General features: G+C 38.9%; 1 protein-coding gene and 1 pseudogene across 1 annotated transcript in view; one reads left to right on the top strand and one right to left on the bottom strand.

Moving 5' to 3' along the window:
- Positions 1-19,719, top strand: part of LOC135707597 (chromatin assembly factor 1 subunit B-like) — a 39,316-nt pseudogene extending 19,597 nt beyond the window's left edge.
- LOC135707571 (protein phosphatase 1 regulatory subunit 16A-like) overlaps positions 1-22,328 on the bottom strand; it is a 354,713-nt gene that overhangs the window by 64,840 nt on the left and 267,545 nt on the right. The window lies entirely within an intron of this gene.

Below are 22,328 nucleotides of genomic sequence, written 5' to 3'. Positions count from 1 at the left end.
TCCGGATGAAGCTTCCGGAAGAAGCTTCCAGAAAAAGCTTCCAGAAGAAGCTCCCAGATGAAGCTTCCAGATGAAGCTTCCAGATGAAGCTTCCAGATGAAGCTTCCAGAAGAAGCGTCCAGAAGAAGCTTCCAGAAGAAGCGTTCAGAAGAAGCGTTCAAAAGAAGCTTCCAGAAGAAGCTTCCAGAAGAAGATTCCAGGAGAAGCTTCCACAAGAAGCGTCCAGAAGAAGATTCTAGAAGAGGCTTCCAGAAGAAGCGTCCAGAAGAAGCGTCCAGAAGAAGCATCCAGAAGAAGATTCTAGAAGAAGCTTTCAGAAGAAGCTTTCAGAAGAAGCTTCCAGAAGAAGCTTCCAGAAGAAGCTTCCAAAAGAAGCTTCCAGAAGAAGCTTCCAGAAGAAGCTTCCAGAAGAAGCATCCAGAAGAAGCGTCCAGAAGAAGCTTCCAGAAGAAGCTTTCAGAAGAAGCTTCCAGAAGAAGCTTCCATTAGAAGCTTCCAGAAAAAGCTTCCAGAAGAATTCTAGAAGAAGCTTCCAGAAGAAGCTTCCGGAAGAAGCTTCCAGAAAAAGCTTCCAGAAGAAGCTCCCAGATGAAGCTTCCAGATGAAGCTTCCAGATGAAGCTTCCAGAAGAAGCGTCCAGAAGAAGCTTCTAGAAGAAGCGTTCAAAAGAAGCTTCCAGAAGAAGCTTCCAGAAGAAGATTCCAGAAGAAGCTTCCAGAAGAAGCTTCCAGAAGAAGATTCCAGAAGAAGCTTTCACAAGAAGAGTCCAGAAGAAAATTCTAGAAGAGGCTTCCAGAAGAAGCGTCAAGAAGAAGATTCTAGAAGAAGCTTCCAGAAAAAGCTCCCCGAAAAAAACTTCCAGAAGAATTCTAGATGAAGCTTTCGGAAGAAGCTTCCAGAAGCAGCTTCCAGAAGAAGCGTCCAGAAGAAGCTTCCAGAAGAAGCATCCAAAAGAATTCTAGAAGAAGCTTCCACAAGAATTTTACTGTCCCGCCCGTGTTTTTTAGTCAGAGGAGCGGAGCGACGGGCAAGTGTTTAGAAGAAGCTTCTAAAAGAAACTTTTAAAAGTAGCTTTCAGAAGAAGATTCCAGTAGAAGCTTCCAGAAGAAGCTTCCACAAGAATTTTACTGTCCCACCCGTGTTTTTTAGTCAGAGGAGCGGAGCGACGGGCAACTGTCTAGAATAAACTAAAAGAAACTTTTAAAACTGGCTTCCACAAGAAACTTCCATAACAAGCTTCCAGAAGAAGCATCCACAAGAAGCTTCCAGAGGAAATTTCCAGAGGAAACTTCCACAAGAAGCTTCCAGAAGATGCTTCCAGAAGAAGCTTCTAGAAGTAGCTTCCAGAAGAAGCTTCGAAAAGAAGCTTCCAGAAGAAGCTTCCACAAGAAGCGTTCAGAAGAAGATTCTAGAAGAGGCTTCCAGAAGAAGCGTCCAGAAGAAGATTCTAGAAGAAGCTTCCAGAAGAAGCTTCCAGAAGAAGCTTCCAGAAAAAGCTTCCAGAAGAATTCTAGAGGAAGCTTTCAGAAGAAGCTTCCAGTAGAAGCTTCCAGAAGAAGCGTCCAGAAGAAGCTTCAAGAAGAAGCTTCCAAAATAAGCTTCAAGAAGAAGCTTCCAGAAGAAGCTTCTCAAAGAAGCAAAAGAAAAAGTAAGATGTTGTATCCAAGACACGACCGTAGATTTGACGTAGGATTACGAAAGTTAGTTTTGATCTCTCGTCGATAAGTTCGACTCTTTTATCAGTCATTTGTGGTCCTGAAAGGATCGATGGGTCGGAAGCTTGGAAGCCAGTTTAGAACAATGCTTTTCCTAGATGTTCTTGAAGATCAGACCGGTGCGACAGAAACTGAGCATACCGGACGGAGCCTACATTTATGCTTTTTGATGCAGATTTTAAGACCCTTTTTTTTAAGAGAATTCGGCAAGATTTTTTTTTGGCATAATTCTCTTAGTAGGAGGGGCTTAAAATTTGCATCAAGAGGAATTAAGATAGGTACCGTCTGGCATGCTCCGTGCTCGGAATCAATATTCGGCGACTGTGTTAGGGAAACCACTTTTCCCATCACGGAAACGCCTCGTTTTCTGATGACAAAATAACGCATTTTCGTGCACAAAAGACACGGATTTTTTTGTCTTATTGAATAGACAATAGGAATTACTATTTTTTTCCAATCGCTAGATATTCGCGATCAACCATATAAATTCGAGTTTTTTTACTTTTCTAGCGTCCTAGAGAAAGCTTTACCTTAATTTTAAGTGTTTCTGGCTAATTGACACGGTCATAGCGAGAATTCGTATAAACCACTTCAATACTTGACGCATTTGACCACAAAGGTCCTTCTTCGGCGAATGGACACCTCAGTGGGCTGTAGCTCGCGCTTAAGGGCAGCCTTTCGTCGTGTAGTGGAGAAACGCCACGTGCCGCTGGTGCTGATGATGTGATTGAATAAACACCGTTCGGTAAGACCGGAGTGAATTCGATTATGAAATCTGTGTTAGGGAAAGCGCTTTTCGCATTCAATCGATGATAATTTCCATTATTATAGCAACAGTTGCACATTCATGCAATTTTTCAATAGTGAAAATTGACAAAGTGTTCATTTTAGCAGATTCGTAGATGACATTGCAACCGATTTCCTTGTTTAGAATTAATATCCACCGCTATTGACAGAGTTATAAGTGGTCAAAACCTGACCATTTTTCGTAACGCGGTCGATTTTGGTTTTTTGAAATTGCACCCCCAATATGTTGCCAAAAGACGTAATCCTACGTAAAAAAAAGCACGGGCAGGACAAAAAATCTGAGTACCTATCCAGTAAAGACTGGTACGCAGCTTCCCTGAGAATTCCAGGTTTTTCCAGGTAAAATTAAATTCCCTGAAGACTCGAGGTTTTCCAGGTTTTTCCAGGTTTTTTAAAGGTGGTAAACACCCTGTGTTTTCAAGTTAAAAGTCGTTATCAACATTTTCTCAAAATACCGTTATAACGTTGATAATTTATCGATATCGAGTTACAAAGTGTCTGATATCGATAAATATGACCCGATAATATCGATATTATCGATGTTATCTATATCTGCTAAGCCCTCCGCGTCTAACCAGGGAATCCGAAGTCACCGTCACGGACTGCTACTTTCCATCCGAAGGGGGACAGGATAACCCTCTCACTACCAGAGTCAATATCACTTTACAAACTACACTACTATTATTGATTGAATAAATCAGAACCAAGTTTCGCCCGCACACGACCGGGGTACGACCAGTTGTTGATTGGTGAGAACGATATCGAAACGCAATTAAACGCGCTACTGAAGTTCTGTGTGCGGACATATGTTGGAAAATCACTCGCTCGCGCTAGAATCCAGATCGAACCACAGAGAACCAGACGTCCAACTTCAGGCAGAACGTTGTGCAAACTTTTATAAAGTGGCCGTTGCGTGGCGCTGGCATCTCCTGATTTTCTCTATAAATTTGCCACTAGTGTCTGATCAAGCCACTGGGTGCGTAATTTGAGCAACGCCATCGCCATCATGTTGTCAAAAAGGGTTTCTATATGGGGCACTCGGCATTGGCGGCGCTTGAGTGCAATAAGAATATTCACACTCTCAACGTCTGTTCTCTGTGATCGAACTCTCGCCGCCAGTTCAATTAACGGTTGAGCGGGCGCGTATGGAAAAAAATGTAATGAAACTACGAGCACCTAGAACCGGCAAATTCAGTTTTCATCAGACCCCCCTCCCTCCTAACGGCTCCGCTTGGTTTGGCATGCTTCGGTATCTTCGGCCGGGCGGTGCGGTGTTAGATTGGATTGGTAGTGACCTTCAAGCAGGCCACCGATACCTGAACCATAACCTCAACCACCCACTTTTGCGTCAAATCGAACGGCGGACAATCAATTGTCATCCGATTCAATTTGATTTTTACTAATACACAGAAATTGGTCCAATTTAAACGGTCACAATTAAGTAGACTTCGGAATCGTGTTTCGGCTGCCGTCATTCCTCACACGAAAAAAAAAACAGCCGACGTCGATCATGTTATCATGTCAAACAACTTTTTAAATTTTTAATAACACACGAAACAACCAAAAAAATCGTAACATGTGTATCTACTTGTTCTGATAGCACTGGAGAAAACGCAAACGTGCCGAAAGCGGAACTCAGCTGGATTTTCGGATACCAGTTTATATTTGTTGTGTACTTTTTCCACGGCCGCCTGATGATGGTCGGAGGCTCACGCTCTCGCGGTACATACATATATTTGCATAGCAGTCAGGGAATTCGAGCGGAAATGGTTCGTCACTGGGCAGACAAATCGTCCCCCAAAAGGGATCATAATTCATGGCATGCTTTGTCCTGGGTACATTTGGGTAAACAACTAGTCCGAAGAATGTGTGAGAGCGAGGCCATAATTCGCCATATCTCTCTACCTTGACGACCTTCCGCAGCTCTGCGGGTGATTTGGATTGTTAGCGAAAATCCCATTAGCAACGCCGTCGAAAGCAATTGAATTTAATACCGATTCATTAAAAGCGAATTTAGCACTTCCTGCTGCGCCACATTTTATGAAGCGACACTCAAATCCAACTAGGCAGCAATATCAATCCAAAGCCAAAGTGACAGTCAGAACAGAAGCCGATTAAGCCGACAGGTGGATAATAAAATTCACATTCCCTCCGGATCCAGAACGTAAGATCCAGTATCAACTGTAAACAAATCTAGGTAATTGATACAAACTATAGCTCTTCTATCATTGTATGTGATTCAAAAACACCCTTCCAAATTTACACTCATTTATTTAAAATAATCATTGGTCAAAAATTAATGTTACTTCGGACATTTGGACTGCCTAACATGATTGGTGCTCATTTTCTAAAGGCTTAGGTTAGGTATTCTGAAAGCAGTGAAAGGGAATCTAGCATCATGTAGAACAAAATCGTCCAACTTGACTAGTTAAAACTGTTCTATGTGTTTTTTTTTTTACGTAGGACTACGTCTTTGATTTCTATATGGGGTACACTTTGTGAAAACCGAAAATGGAACATGTAACAAATTATGAAAGATTTTGAACGTAAATAACTCAGCTGCCCCTGGTCCAATTTCAATAATTTTACCACCAATCGATCAGAAATATGGCTACGCATCGATAACAATGCTTTCGAATGTTGATTTTCAACAAGAAACTATTGAAAAACTGGTAAATGTCCAGCATTGTCCAAAACGGTCCTTTTCAGGGCCACCAAAAATTTGTTAAAGAGTATTATTTGGACATTGGTCAAGGTCATCAGTTCCCGCAAGCAGTTAGCTATCAAGGCTCAACCTGGTCTCTATAGAAGGTGTGGGATTGTAAGCCCGAATGTATTGGTGAGATTAATCATCGTCCGACCATTTTCCAGAACACGCTGGTAGGAAGTGTTAAAAATCCATATAGAATTTGAGAGAAGTGGGAATAATTCGTTTTGGGTGTATACCCAAGTAACAAATCTAGAGCTGCTTGGCTGTATTCAAAATTTATAAAGGTTTTATTGCAGCTGCAACCATTACCTACAGGTTTATCACGGTCATATACATGAAACATTCTTATAGCTATCTACAAAACCCCTATAAAGCTAATTAAAAAACCAACTGATGCTTATGCTATTTTCACTTATGAAAGGTTTTATGATTGCTTTGAAGTGTACAAAAAAGTAATATGAATTGCCCTTATAAAACCAAAAAATAAATCCTTTCGTTGCTTTATAAGTAAGCGCAATAAAACTAGTTGGCCATGAAACAGTTATTTTAAAAACAATTATAAGCATTCAGTTGCAACTTGTCAGAAATGTAAATAGGTGGTTTATTTTTACAACATAGAAAAGAATCAAAACTTTCCGGTTCTTCCAAGCGGAGCGCAAAGAAAATCAACAAAATTGTTAGCATGAGCATGAAAACATGTGTATACGTATACGCGACGTAGTGTGCGTAAGAAAAACGTCAGCAATCTCCATGATTCTTCCGTTCGGTCGAATCTTGGTCGAAATACATGGAATGGTGACAGTCCTAGAGCAAAAAGGTTGAAATCACGCATAACTTTTCATAAAGGTTAATGTATCATTCAAAACTTTTCTAAATGTTTGTAAAATTCATCGGTTGCACCCGTAGAATAGGAATATACATTTGCCCTCAAATAAAAAAAAATGAATTCAAGCTGAACATTGCATTAGGTCCTAAGTAATATTGACAGATAGATGGTCCTTATTATGATGAGAAATTTTGCCCAAGACACCAAGTCGCGGAAATGCTTCGTTTCGGAGTTATCAATTTTGCTCCGCTAGGTTGCATTCCTGACCCAGTGTGCAATGTAAGCATTAGACATTTTAAGAAATTGTGCATGGTGTTTTTCTTGCCTGCTGTCCTCTGTCGCCATATTGTCATTATGAAAATGCCATTAGCCTTGGAATAAAATCCAAGAAATTTCAATAAAATAATGGCTAAATTAGAGATCCGAAATGATGTCCAGTGTGCATTGGTATGAATTTATGTATTGAGATCTTTTTTCTGTAAAATTAAGGTGATTCCATCAAATTCATTTGATTTCTGAAACAATATTTTTTGTTAACTTGAATTATTTTGGAGGCGCATTTATTTAATATTATATATTAATATTATCTCAATATACACGATAACATTTCAAGCGCATATGTTTTGGAACTTCTAAAAAGTAATATGTTTTCTTTAAGATTTTCACTAATGTCGCCATGAAACAAAATTGATTGCATGCTGATTTTGACACCAACACTCAAACCTATTTTTACCGCTAAAGATTTCCATTTGGAAAAAAAAAAGTTTCAGCAGAACAGAACAACAACAAGCTAATTTATGGCGGTTGCTTTGAAGCCAATAAAAATTAAATTGGCTTTATAACTGATTTTCACCAAAGCGTAATAAAACTGCTTGGATACAATATTACTCTTATAGAGGCTATGAGAACCTTTTGTAGAGTATGAGGCTTCCTGACAAAAGGTTTTAAGACAGCTTTATTGTGATTCTCAAACATGCTTTATAAACCTTATCAAGAGTGGTCCACTAAGCTGTATGACGATCTTATAGCGGTTATCAAAAGGTTGTGCTGGTGCTATTTATTTTATTGGCGGTTTTATGAAATTGATCTCAATAACCACTAATAGAGTGCAATAAAACAAGAAATGCTACTTGGGTATTCAGTCGCCAGAAAGTCAATAAAATCAAATTTGTGAGAAAATGAGCTCTCACGAGTTCAATCTCTCGAAGTCCCTCCTTTTTTACATATTCTGCACAAACGATACTTTCCGCCCCGCCCATTCATATAATTCGGAAGGAAATCCTGTGAGGGGTGAATTGAATACACTTTAATACCAAAATGCACAAAACTTAAAAATTCATAAATAACAAAAAATTCAAATTACTCCTTTTAAAGACGGGTAGATGAATCGAAAATACTCAAGTTGACAGTCCCTTGGCTTCTCTTCATCAACTTTCTTTTTGAAATGCTACAAATTTGATACGCTTACAAATAAAAAAACGGAAAGAGATAATGAGAGAGAGAAGGATTAGTATTTTCCATTTAATTCCACTAGTTTATTTGCTTATCCTTGACAGATACGCGTATTTTGTCTAAAATGTGCAGACTTCTTCAGTGTCTTGTACTAATAATCTGTCAAGGATAAGCAAATAAAGTAGTGGAATTAAATGGAAAATACTAATCCTTCTCTCTCTCATTATACAGGTATTCCACTAAGATGCCCACACTCATCAGGAAAGAGATAAGATAATTGATGATTGATCAATTAAAAGAACTAAATGTTCACATTTGTTCCGTCCACTAGCGGTCCTACGTCAAGCTTCCGTTCGTGCCCCTAGGCACAGATCCTTCTACTTTTTTCTATATATTAGCATGAAATTCAAAGGTAAATTGTGATGTTACCGTTTCTACTGATTTTTCATTTGTATTACTCACTGACTACGGTAAAAATGGTGTTGCAAAATTTACTAAACAGTTAAAATAATAATCAGTCGAACTTCAATTTCTCTTTCTCAAAATGGCGGATATGCTAGATTGGCCTATTTGAAAAGTGACGCGATAAATGTGACATTACTTGCTATTACTATGAAATTGACATACTTAGCCGATAGCGAATCCCTAACACAGACTTCAGTTCATGACACCAAAACACGAACACATACGTAATTTCAACCATTGAACGTATATAAAATGTGCAGTTCAACGCCAAATGACGAATCGGAAAACTCAACCTTCTCCGATTTGCATGAAACTTTGCATAATTGTTTGCTAAAGGGTCAAGATTTTGTTTGGCTTTCAACATTTTTTATTTTTTTTCCACAGAATGGAATTATTTTCAGACGATATTTCGATCAGAAATGTCATTTCTGAACTACAATCTTTTGAAAAAAATTAAAAATGCCATTTTGAAAATTTTACAGAATCCAAAATGACCGAATCTTAGAGAGAGAAAAAAATGAATCATTGCTCAATTTCTTAAAGTTTCATACAAATTGGAGAAGGTCGATTCCAAAAATTTACTTTGTTTCGCTTATTTTTTCCTGGAACAGCTCTCATGCATTATTCTCTGCGTATAAATTGAGCGGCGAGTCGATGCGGTGAATAGTTGATTAAGTAAACATGATAGATTTACTAGATGGAAGGACACTGTTTTTGACAAAGATGATCAGAAGGGCCGATTTTTAGGCAATTTTCGATATTGAACAGATTCTTGTAAAAAATGTACAGATTAATACAGATTTTGCGAAGATATCTTCAGATTTATATAGATTTAATAAGGTAAAAATCGAAAATATTTTAGCGGATCTTAAAAAACAGATGAAAATGTGGCATCACTGATTAATTGATATACAGATTAATTTGTGTCTATCTGTCTGTCTGTCTGACCATTATAGACTCGGAAACTACTGAACCGATGTGCGTGAAGATTTGTATCCAAGGGTTTTTGGGGCCGGGAAAGTTTCTTATGATGGTTTGAGACCCCTCCCCCTTCTGTAAGGGGGGGGGGGGCTCCCATACAAATGAAACAGAAATTTCTGCATAACTCGAGAACTAATCAAGCAAATGGAACCAAATTTGGCATGTGGAGGTATAAGGAGATGGTAATAGGGGGTAGCCCCTTAGAGAGGGGGGCAACGTACAATATAGTATTTTTTTAATCAGCGCATACACTCAAGCTAATATTGAATCACATACTTTCCATCTGAATTTTGAGCTCCGCCCAACTTTTTTTAATTTCAAGGCTGGTAGCGATTAATGCTGTCAAAAATAGTGATTTTAGTGACCATGTTGAAGAAATAAGTGACCTAATAGTGACTTATAGTTTGTAAAAAAAAAAAACTTTAAAGTGACCTAAGGGAGAAAATTTGTCAAAAACCGGGAATTCTCAGGGATTTTTTTTTAAATAATTGTCTTACTAAGAATACATTTAATATTCCTAGTTATTTTCATTCACACATTGAACTTTATCGATCCAGAATGGATTAATCTTCAGTAACAAATACAATTTTAAAATTCAGAGGCATGTGAAGCCTAAACCTAAGCGAAGACAACAAATCAAGAAGACTGGCAACTTTGCCAGAATCCAACCGACAGATACAGTAGCGCTGCATTTGAGTGAAGGTGGAAGCAACGCATAGAAAAATGAGCAAATACACAAACCCTTCTTCTGAGGTTGTAATCCTTGCTATCAAATTCGTTCGAAGCATTTACCTTTGAGCGGCAGATGACGCGATTGTACCTGCCTCATAGCGTTTGTATGAGAAAATGGAAGAGTTGCCAGTCTTCTTGATTTGTTGTCTTCGGCCTAAGATAGTAAACTCCAAGCGAATTTTCATGAAAAATCTCCATTGAATATGGAATGGACTATTCTGAGGTCTTCAGAACTACTGAAAAGTTCCCAAAATATTCCTGATGTTAATTAAATTACTTTGAAGTTCGTTTGTAGTTTAAAAAACTAGCCTGATGCTCGCAATACTCATCATTTTTTTTAACTTCTCTAAACTTTTTCAAACTTCCTAAAGTTTCCACAATTTTCCTAACGATCATGAGTCAACTCTAATTTGTAAAAATTCACTGAATTTCTCAAACCTTTTTTAAGATTTATGTAATTTCCCTGCTCTTAAATATCTATGCTCTGAGGATATATGTTCTTTCTTGACGTTTTTTTTTTGTATGTATGTATTTCTCTTATCTTAAGTGTTTGGAGTTTTTATGAAGCTTGTTGTACAACCATGAATTTAATTGAACTGTTCTAAAAATGTTTAAGCCTGCGTGAACTTCTAGACTTATGTGGAAACCTCAATAATTTTCTTAACATCTCTAAAGTTCTCTGACAATCTGGGAACTTCTTGAAATTTCCCGCTAATTTAGTAAAACAAAGTTCCCTTTGTTTTTGAGCTTTCCTAAACTTTTTTGAGATGCTCCCGAAATGTCCATAAAAGTTCCTGAAGTTCTCGGATCTTCCTTTACGTTCCATAGACTTTTATGAAGTTCTCGAAAAGTTTCTGTAGATTTTTGTACTTCTATGAAGTTTTCGAAGATATTCTGAAATTTCAGGAACTTCTCTAAGCTTCCGCAGCGAAATAATCAAAATAGTTCTATGATTTTCACTGAAGTTCTCAAGATTTGTCTGAAGTTCAAATTATTGAAACTAATTCATAACTTCTTCAATAGTATAGAGTTTCCTGATGTTTCTAAAACTACTATTTCTCAATTTCCTTAAAATTCTGTAGACTGCCCTGAATATCTTAGTATTTTTTTAATGAACCCACCATTTTACTGAAATTGATTTAATAACCAACAATTTTCCTCAAATTTTATAAAGTTTATAAACGCTCACGGAACTTTACCTTAACTCCCTTATTTTCCCTGGAAAGCCTGGACATTCCAGAAGTTTTCTATGCTTACCTTAACTTCTCTGAAATGATCAAATGTTCCGGTAAATTTTCGGATATATATTTATAATTCCCTGAAGCTTCTAAAGTTTTCGGATCAACCATAGAATTATCGGAATATCCCATAATTCAAAGGAACACCTTGTTAGTCGCTGCAAACTTCCTTAAATTAATGTGATTTTTCTGATGTTATCTGATCGTCCTCGAAGTACTCGGAACTTCACTGAATATAATTAATCAATCTAAAAATAAATAAATTTCTTAGAAATTCTCTGGAATTTCTTGAGAATATCGGTGCTTGCTAAAAGTTTTCGACTTTTTTTTATTAATGGAACCTCGTTGATGTCCTGTAATCAACTTAGCTAAATTTTCGAATTTTTGTAGTTCTTGAAATTTCGATTAAATAACACCCTTGAAATACTCTCACATTTTCCGGATGTTCCTACAATTTTTATTACGTTCCAAAAATTTTCTCTGAGCAATCCGAAGTTTCCGGAAATTACGGTTTGTGCAATTTCCTTGAAATTTTTAGAACTGACCTTTAGTTCTGTGATCAGTCTTGATGTTCTCGGAGCTTCCATAAAACTCTCAACTCTAATGAAGATTTCGGTTCTGCTTTAAAATAAATGGAATTCTCGTAAACACCTTTAAACATCCCTGGAATTCTCTGGATTTCTGTGAAGCTCCTGAAATATTTTTGAAGTTTTCATACATTTTCTGAAGGTCGCTGTAATGAATCTTTCGGAACATCTTGAGGGTTCTCGATTTTATTTCAGCACATCATGGAACTATCGTGAATTTGTCTAAACTCACCCTTAAAGATTTTTGAAGTTTCGGGGACTTCCCCTTAAGTTCTCTGGAATTCCCCAAAGATCTCTAGATCTAGCTTTTCTGATATCAATAGAACTTCATTAAAGTTTACACATTTTTGTTAGTACGAAATGTCAAGGCAAGGATTTAATAGTAAAGCTGTTTATTTAAAACTGATTGTCATGTCTTAAGAACGTTTGCGTTAAAAACATATTTTTAACACATTTCATAAATAGCATTCTTATTATAAACCTGGAAATTATCCGCCAAAGTTATGGAAAAACCTGGAAAAATTCAGGGAACATTATCTAGCCAAAATAGTGACTTTAGTGACCTGGCATTAAAAAAAGAGACTTTTTAGAGACTGACTTGAAAAAAGTGACCAAGTCACTAAAAAGTGACTCGCTACCAGCCCTGTAATTTCTCAGTTTAAAAAAATTGTATAAATCTGTAGATTTTTCCCAAAATCTGCATAAATCTATGTATATTTTTTAGAAATCTAAAATTCGTACTGTATCGATTTTTTTTTTAATGTGATTATTTAATATCCAACTCTTGGACACAACCTTTAACTCATTTTTACCCGGCATAGCATCATCCAATTCACTCTACTACTACCAACAAAAACAATGCCACCGTTCCAGTTTTTTCCCCAGATCCCTATCAAGAAACCGGGCCCTTCCTGTGTCGTTTGATTGACAGGGTTAAAATTGAATTTTTGGTAGCGTACCTGCGTTTCCCATTGGATCTTTTCCCGATGCAAAAAACTTCAAGGGACAGCCCTATGGGGTTGTACGCAATTGTGACGTAGGACTACGTGGTCTTATATAATAAATGTTATTTGTTAACTGCAGCAGGAGCTTGTGTTTTGTGTAGGAATAGGAATTTGAGCGCAGTTCTCTCTGTTTATACTCTTTAGTATGACGCACTTGGCATAGATGGCCCACAGCGACTCACGAAGAGCTACTGATTCCGATAAATAGCGGTGCGGCTTCTTCCTCCTTCTATGGATGCTCATAAGACTGATGCAAAATTTGATATTTTCGCTCCACACTGCTCAAACGGTTCCAAATTGGGCCCTGATTAGCCTCCCAAAATTTTAACTCATTTAGTGAGAAACTGACTTGACACAAACCATTTGAAGTTTATATGGGAATTACTATGAGGAAACCATAATTTCGGTTCGTATCGATCTCGAAATTCACCAGTTCACTCTACTTTAGAAAATGATAGCTGAGCATGTTGAAAATTTTCTCAGCTACAAATTTGTTGAAGACCATTTTTCGATCAAATGTAAGGAACAAAAGTTATTAGTGATTCAAGTCACTGATGTCTTATGATTATGCTCAATCAACTGTTCAGCAGGCAACATTGGTGTTTATGGCGCGTAGAATAGAGGACAAAAATCATGGCTACTATGTCACATTGAAGAATACAGTGTTGCCCATAATACAGTTGCTTAATCTTGCCATAAGATTATCAATCTCTTAAACAATTATAACTATTTAATTTGACGTTTGACTGAAAAACGATTTTCTGCAAAGCAGTAGCTGATAAAAAAATTCCCATAAGAATAACAATAGCATTTGTTAACAGTACGATATGTAAAAACGACTAAAAGGCAATGAACAAAAGGTTTTGTTTTCCCATAGTAATTTCCATATAAACTTCAAATGGTTTGTGCCAAGTCAGTTTCTTATCAAATGAGTTTAAACTTTCGGAGGCTAATCAGGACCCGATTTGAAACCGTTTGAACACCTTGGAGCTAAAAATTCAAATTTTGCATCAGTCTAATGCTCATGTGGGCTGCAGCTTTCGGTGTTTACTGGAGAACAAAGTTCAACTCCACGCGCCGAAAGCACTGCTGCTGATGCCGACGACCGGACACCACCACACACGGTGATTAGAACTGAATCCGATCAGCCTTTCGTTGTGTACTGGAGAACACCACCACTCACCACGCGATGATTGAATAAACAACGTTTGGTGAGACCGGATAGAATTCAACTTTGAAATCTGTGTTAGGGAAATCGCTTTTCGCAGGCAATCGATGATAGTTTTAATTATCATAGCAACAGTTGCACATTCGTTCAATTTTCAATAGTAACATTTTGAAAAATGATAAAGTCTTAAATTTAACGTAGAAATATTTCCGATCGATTGGTGATAAAATTATTGAAATTGGTCCAAGGGCAGCTGAGTTATTAACGTTCAAAATCTTTCATAATTTTGTTACATGTTCCATTTTTGGTTTTCACAAACCCCATATAGAAATCACAGACGTAGTCCTACGTCAAAAAATGTGGCTCCATTACTGTTCATTTTCTATTTGATGCTCCCGCTATCGTGAAAAGTTTAGCGCAGATTGTTTTAGCTTTAATGAGCTTTAGAGCATCGCCAATGGTCCCAAAAAGCCGTATTTAGGAAGACAAAAATGTTTGCGCTTAAATCATTAATTTCAGGTTAATGGTTTCTATGGGAAAGTTTTTTTTTTCATGCAAGTCAAATAAGGGTGGTCCCTATGTGGACTGAATTCAAAATATCAACATCAAGACCAACGAAATGTTGTAAAACGCTGTAGAGCAACTTGGCTGAAGATACAAATTTTCTATCTTTCATATTTCTTGTTTTGTACTGTTTGCAAAAAGGTAGCTTATGTTGACCCTATGAATCAATTTTTTAGATCAACCTTTTATACATTGATTTCTCGCAATTGCTTTTTCAAAACACTTTTAGAACTTTTGAGCCGTTCCACACCGAATTGATCTAATGCGACCTTCTCCGATTTTCATAATTGTTTGCTTATGGTTAATCATTGACATTTCAAGACCAACAATTGAAAAGGCCTCAACTCCATTTTGTAAACAAACCTTCTTCTTCTTCTTATTCGCATTTTTAAGCTTATTGCTTAGCGCATATTAGCTTATTGCGTGCTCTCAACTTAGTGTTCTAAATGCACTTCCACAGTTATTAATTGAGAGCTTTCGATGCCAATACCAATGCATGAATTTAAATATTGTGTGGCAAGGCAAGCACAATGATATTCTATGCCCAGGGAAGTCGAGAAAATTTCCAACCCGAAAGATTCCCTCGACCGGACCGGGAGTCGAACCCGCCGCCTCCGGCTTGGTAATACCGTGGCTTTTCTGACTAGGCTATGAGGCCCCTTGTAAACAAACCTTGTAAGGCCATTTTGTCGCGAACCGAATTCTTTGAAGCACCCGGCAATAACTTTGCCATCACCGGATCAGTATACCGTGGCGGTTCGGTTCTGTCCACAGTACTTCAAGTTGCGCCCTCATCCGGAAAACAAGCCACCGGTTATCCCACTGCCTTATTGGATGACTTTCGCGATGGCTACAAAAAGTTCCGTCTATCTGTACGACACCCAACAGAAGTCTCCGTTTGCGTTGATTTCCAACATTCACTACACCCGATTGACATACCTTTTCTGCTCCAGCGACGGGAAGATTCTGATTGTCTCCTCTACGGATGGATTTTGTTCGATGCTATCCTTTAACGATGGTGAATTAGGTGAGATTCACGATGTGGAAGCTGAGGACACGGTTGGAGCCGAGAAGGAGAAGACCCCTACGAATATGAGGAAAAAGACAAGGAGAAGGACGCGAAGAAGTTGGAAACTGTGATGGAAGAACCGAAGAAAGAGGAATAACCTGCACAACCAATCGCCTATAGGAGGAAACCGAAAAAGGAAGCATAGTCTGTTCAGAAGGAAGAGAGCAAACCAACTCCGATAGAAATTCGACACAAACCCCGGGAAGCAGAGAAACCCGCTCAGCCAATTGCGATCAAACGAAAATCGAAAGCACCAGAAGCAGAGATGCCAGATTTTTTTCTATGCAATTCCGTAGACTTATTCAAATCTACGGATTTCTACGGATTTTTTTTAGTTGAAGGTGATATTTTTTTTTTAGTTCTAAGGTGATATTTTACGTAAAATGATAAATCAATAAAAGAACTTTTGAAAAACTACTAGGGATAGCCTTCTGGTGACGTCAAACTACGTGCTCTTATATAATAAATGTTATTTGTTAACTGTAGCAGGACTTGTGTTTTGTGTAGGAATAGGAATTTGAGCGGGGTTCTCTCTGTTTATACTCTTTAGCATGACCACTATTGCCATGAAAAGAAGCTTTTGATATGAATTTTAGTTGGGACATGTTCAGAAATTTAACTCTTTTTTCAAAAATCTTGGTGGCCCTGAAAAGGCATGAATACCATGATACTGTTGCACCTGTAGTTTTTGGCATACTTTCACTGATTGATTCCCGGGGATCCTTGTTCAGCCATAGCAAGATGTGCGCGTGAGGGCTTCCACGGTGCTGAAATTCAATCGTGTCAATCAGCTTGTTGAAGTACACACAGCACGTGACTGGATCATGATTGACCATAGTTGCTCTTTGTAGTGTAGGAGATTGCCGTAAAAGCTCAACGCAGATGTCGCCACTGCATGATGACGATAATGTTGACAGACTGCATAGAAATTTCGTGAAAATTAGCATTAAATCATAATTGTCATCAAGCCTGCGTAAAATCCTTCCAATATAACATTCGATTTGCAGAAGAAAACGTTTTTACGAACAGACTGATGTGCATCTTTGACTTTTCCAGATGAACTTTCATATGATATATTCGTTTCATTTCACGGCTCCATCAATGCTGCATCGTAAATATGATGTAAACAGAAGTAAATTTGCTCAAAGATGTCATCTTGTTATTACTTTGAAAAGCATCTAGCACCATTTAATAGTATGGTGCGTGTTGAGTACATCAAGTTCCGTTACGTTTTCCGTCGAAAATTGTGAGTATCAATATGTTTGCCTTAAAAAGGCCAAAATTAACATTTATTGAATATTGGCGTCCTATACAACCAATTCTTCATTATCACCAGCATGATACAACCTTTCCTGAGTAAATTCACTTAATTTTCACTTTCATCTTAGTGGAAATCGCACATATTCACCATTCTCCGAAAAATGCAGCTGCGCAGGAGGTAACTTCTCCATGTGGGTGCAAACTTGTTTTGCATAATTTTCCATGAAAACATCTCCGATCAATACCGAAATAATAACAGTTAGTTTTCAAACACGTTTTCTTACACGGTTCAAGCAAAATTTTCCACGGGAAATTATTAGTTTTTCTTTATAGACCGATTTGCCCCAAAAATCGTCTGTTTTACTTGGAAAATTTGGAAACTATCCTCCTTCTAGTAGTTCTCACTTCGAAATGTAGGTGGCGAAAGCTTGGAAAAGTTTCACTGCAAGACGCTAATTGGATCTGTTAAGTCATTTCCATTGTGTCCTTCTGACAATCGATGTAGGAGATTCAACAAATGGGGCCACTTCATCTCATTTGAACTGAGTGTGAGGAACATCGTCGGCTTTCCCAATTGACGCATCATGGTGAACAAATTTCTCTTCTTTTGTTGCCAATACTGTACTGAATTCGGTATTGATTTGAGGAAGGATAGATTTCGCTCAATGCACTGCTCTATGAATAAGGCGGTCCTTAAGGTTGACACGTGTAATGTTTGCGGTCCCGGTGCACTTAAAAGTGCATTACAAGCCTTCGGAAACTCTAAGGCGAAGAATTTTCATTGTCATATACAACAAATGTTGTGGTTTGGCCACACGCCTGTCTTGACGACGAGTTTCCCTGGATGCCATCATGAAATATGTTAAAGAGGCTGAATTTATAAAGAGACGACATCTTATCCATTTGACAGGTCTTGCTGCTCGATTGTAATGACTTTTCCTATGACTTTGACAGATAATCGATTGTTCCAATTTTGACATGTCTCTTTATAATTCAGGCTCTTTAAAATATGCCACCCCTGGCTTGAATTTCCGTAGATGGCCGAAACATATGGCAGGAAAAGCTATCTCTTCGCCGTGCTCGTTATATATTAATGACAGAGAAACCCTGTTTTGCGCGGGAGCGATCTCCAGGCATTTGTCATCATTCCAAAGGAGCGTTTCCTGTTGCCCAAGCAGCAATTCTGTCTCATTATTCAAGACAATGGTCTCCAGCTCAATTTGAGGATCCACTGCAGGGGTTTCAAGACCATCTATGGCGATCTGATCAATTCTAATCCCGTGGTGTCGTAATCTAATAAGAAAGCCACTCTTCAACCTTTGTTTCCTTTATAAAGCCGGACAAGTACGACCAGGCATGGAAAATCATTTGCATTCATGTACATTCATTTGCCCCTAAACTTTTTTCATTAATAGAATTCCGCAAAATGATGTATGCAGCTTTTGTAGGTTTTGTTATTAGTTTTGTTAACATTTTAAATCCGTATCTCTTATGCATGACGAACCAGAGCGAACAGAAGCCACTACTGTTTTTCAGTGAATGTATTTTACATTCACTGAAAAACAGTAACAAGTTCTGCCCGCTCTAACAAAACCTACTAAAGCTCTATACATCATTTTGCGGAATGGTGTTGATGAAAAAAGTTAGAGGCAAATGAATGTAAATGAATGCATGAAACGATTGTAACTGATTTTCCATGCCTGAGTACGACGACTTATGGATTACGTGCTTTTTGGTGAACACGTTGAAAGCCTGATCATCAACGAGCTGACGGGGAAGAGAGCGTCGTCTCTCTTACACAACGCAAACGGTAGAACAACATTCGAGCAAAAAGAAAATTATCAAATAACTATCATATGACATATATGTGATTTCGTTCTAATTCCTCAATTTGGAGTAAATTAAACCATTTCTGATCAGAAATGTTATTACTAAGACATCGTTGCTTGCTATTTTCAGAATTCACACAAGCACAAAATCAGCAGCTCTCATTATGAGAAAAACTAAAATACATACATTCGTGACGGCCTTCAGCAACAGTGTCGTTTGACATTTTAGTTTGGTACTGTAATTTGGAAGCTTGTTTTGCAAGTGTCGGAAGCAAAAGCAGTTGATTATCATAGAAAATGTGTCGACTACGGTGACCGCTTACAATACTGGTCTCGACGCGACTTTTATTCGCCTTCAAACGGCACCGTCGAAAAATTTTATCTTCAAGCAAAGATTGACAGTATATTATGGGAACTTTCGGCGGAGTGAAGAGATAGTACGAAGGCCGCCATGTTTCACGCACAGTCTGACGTTTGCTTACGCCAACGTCAACGCCAATTCTATCAAAAAGTGGATAAGTGAGCAAGAAAACGGTTAACAAGTTGCGGGGGTGTATTTTACTTTATGCTTCTTTCCCTTCAGAATTAGATTATACTCTAGATTGTAAAATTCGATTCTGAAAGGAGACGTACACTGAAGAAAAAATCCGTAAAAACTGTACCGAATTCCTTAGATTTTGCCTACAGATCAGTATTTCCGCAAAAAATTGTAAAATCCGTAGATCTACGGAGATTTCCGTAGATCTAGCATCTCTGACCAGAAGACACAAAAATTGAAGAGACCAATCACGCAAACGTCCTCGCTCAGACAGCTTCAAACAAGACGTTCCCTCGAAAGAAGCCAAACCAATAGCAGTCCACCGTATTGCCCTGAAAGGCAGCGATCCCAAATCAGGAGTTATCATCAAAGAAATCCCCAAAAACGCATGCTCGGACGAGAAGATCGTCCAGCCAGTGAAGGAAATCATCATCGAGACGGAAAAGATCATCTGCAGCGATGAAAAATTCGACAGTCCTTCGGGGCCATCCACGCACCCCGGACGTGACTCCGACATCAACCAGGGATTCTACTCCGATAACAGGCTCCAAGAATGCAGCCACCGATTGCGGTTTGTCGACAGCCTCGCAGTTTGACCAGCGATAGCAAATCGACCGAATCTTCCAATAGTCGGTGGAAGCCAACGCGATAGAGGGGGATGCCGTCGATACGTGGTCAACTGATCAACCGAAACCGGTCGTCAACAATTCTTCCCTGGGAGAGTGCAGCCAAACCGAGGATTTTAAACTGGTCATTTCGGACGATGACGACTGAAGTCAAGGATAGTGACAACGACGGTGGTGCTGATAGTGAATTAGTTAAACATAATGGTAAGGATAAAGGTCAGTCGACGCCGGTGGCCGGTGGAGTTCCGGACGTTGTCGACACCCAAGTCGAAGAAGAAGCTGCTGTGAAGCGATCTGGCTGCTTCGTTTTTTTCTGTGCTATTGTTTAAGGTTAGTTGCGTAGGGTTGAAAATATATTCGTTTGGTGGAGAAAATGTGGACGGCTAGTACATCCGAACGAAGGTCCTGGTGGTTGTGTTGATATGTGATTCAGCGTAATTTTATGCTCTTTCCCAACTGGACCCTGCGCTTTGGTCAGATAGCGTATAGGGCGTCGTTGTGCCAATTTGGTCGTGGCACATTTCGAGTATGAGAGAGTGATTGCAGTTTGCTCAAAATTGCCTGAGTAAAATGCAAGTACTTTCGATGATTACCCGTAGTTGTTACAGTGAAGATATACACCCATATTTTCGTTTATGTCTGGACATGTTTTGCATTGCAGAAACATTTTTATTTGATTTTGTGTGGTGGATGGGTTTCGGGCGTGGACGGGCATATGGGTGATAATATTAAGTTTACGTTAGGATAAAGTCTGGAATGCGCAAAAATTGGTCAACTTCTTGGTGTATTTCTGTTAAAAATGCATAAAAACCTGAAATGCTGCATTTGGAAGTTGCGTGTATATACAATGGTTGCTATGATGAGCTTTATTTATTTTTATTTATTTATTTAAAGGGCGAACACGAAATTATTGCGACACCGAAAATGTCATGCCAATTTTCTTATAATGTTTAGAATCAAACCAAAATTTTTGGGTGGTTTTATACATATATTTACTTCAAAAATCAAAAGAAAAGTTAATCTATGGAGCCTTGAGTGTAAAATTGAACGCATTTTCGCTTGATGCCCTCCATCAAAGTCTTTACAGTGTCATCCGGTACCAGTTTCTCAGTTTTTTTTTTCCATTTTCTTAACATGTTCTTCTCGTCTTTGACTGTCTTCTTGCTCTTCCGAAGTTCCCGCTTCATTATTGCCCAGTACTGCTCCACCGGGTGCAGCTCCGGACAGTTTGGCGGATTCATGTCCTTTGGAACAAAATGGACAGAATTGGCCTCATACCACTCCAGGACACTTTTAGAATAGTGGCATGATGCCAAATCTGGCCAAAATAGCGGAGCTTCGTCGTGCTGCTGCAAGAACGGCAAAAGGCGCTTCTCAAGGCACTCAGGTTTGTAGATCTCGCCATTTACTGTGCCCTTTGTCGCGAAAGGCTCACTCCTCAGTCCACAAGAGCAGATGGCCTGCCAAATGAGATATTTGGAGGCGAACTTCGACATTTTCTTCTTCTTAAATTTGTCGTCCACATCGAACTTGCTCTTGCCGGTGAAAAACTCCAACCCCGGAATTTGCTTAGAATCGGCTTTTATATACGTTTCGTCGTCCATCACACAGCAGCCATATTTTGTCAGCATCTTCTCGTAGAGCTTCCGTGCCCGAGTTTTAGCCGTCGATTGTTGCCGCTCATCGCGGTATGGGAAGTTCTGTACCTTGTATGTATGTAGTCCAGCTCTCTTCTTTGCATTCTGGACGTAGCTCTGCGACATGCCGATCTTTTTAGCCAAATCACGGCTTGAGACGTTGGGATTTGCTTTAATCATCCGCTTCACCTTTCCCTCCGTCTTTTTGTTCTCCGGTCCCGGTTTTCTTCCAGCTCCCAACCGCTTCAACACTCTGGAGACGGTTGAATGGTGAATGTTCAACATTTTTCCCAACTGCCGGTGCGACAGGTCAGGAAATTCCAGGTGTTTGGAAAGAATTTGTTCTCTCAACTCGCGTTGGTTCACCTCCATTTTCGTTGAATCGAAAAACACGACTTCGAGTTTGACAGCATGTACACAATACACATCAATGAGAAAGTGTGCAAAATTTGGTTGATTTTTACCCAATGGTAAAAAAGTTATGCCCTGTTGAATGTGTCGCAATAATTTCGTGTTCGCCCTTTAACCCCCATCTTTGACATTTTAGCCATACAGACTGTTTAAAGTTAAACCGTAGTTTGCTGTCCAAGAAGAGCCCAAGATCCTTAATGGCATTAACCCTTTCCAGCGGCGGTTGATTCATAGAGTAATCAAAAATGATCGGAGAGTGAGAGCGGGTAAGGGTAATCACTTTGCTTTTGGTAGCATTGGCTTGCATTCCATTCATCTGACACCAGGATGACAATCGCTTGTAGTGCGCAACAATCCACGATCGATTTGATCACACGGTACAGCTTAAGATCATCCGCATATAGCAACTTAAAGGAACTTAGCATATCACACACGTCGTTAATAAACAAAACGAAAATGAGAGGTGACTCCCTTGTAGAGCCCCCGATGGTATATGGAATACCTCGGATCTGGAATCACGTACCTTTACGAAAGCCTTCCTGGATGATAAGTATGATTTCAACCAACAAACGATCCACGGTGGAAGACCAAGGCGGTTTAGCTTCATAATGGCTAGGTCGTGAGGGACTTTGTCAAAAGCCTTAGAGAAGTCGATGTAAACGGAGTCTACTTGCTGACGCTTCTCGATGCTACCTATAAGAGTGTTCGT

Source organism: Ochlerotatus camptorhynchus, unplaced genomic scaffold (genome assembly GCF_037179485.1).
Source record: "Ochlerotatus camptorhynchus isolate MF236.1 unplaced genomic scaffold, CSIRO-AGI_Acam_v1.1 ptg000314l, whole genome shotgun sequence".
Classification (NCBI taxonomy): domain Eukaryota; kingdom Metazoa; phylum Arthropoda; class Insecta; order Diptera; family Culicidae; genus Ochlerotatus; species Ochlerotatus camptorhynchus.
This window is presented reverse-complemented; position numbering and strand designations above follow the sequence as displayed.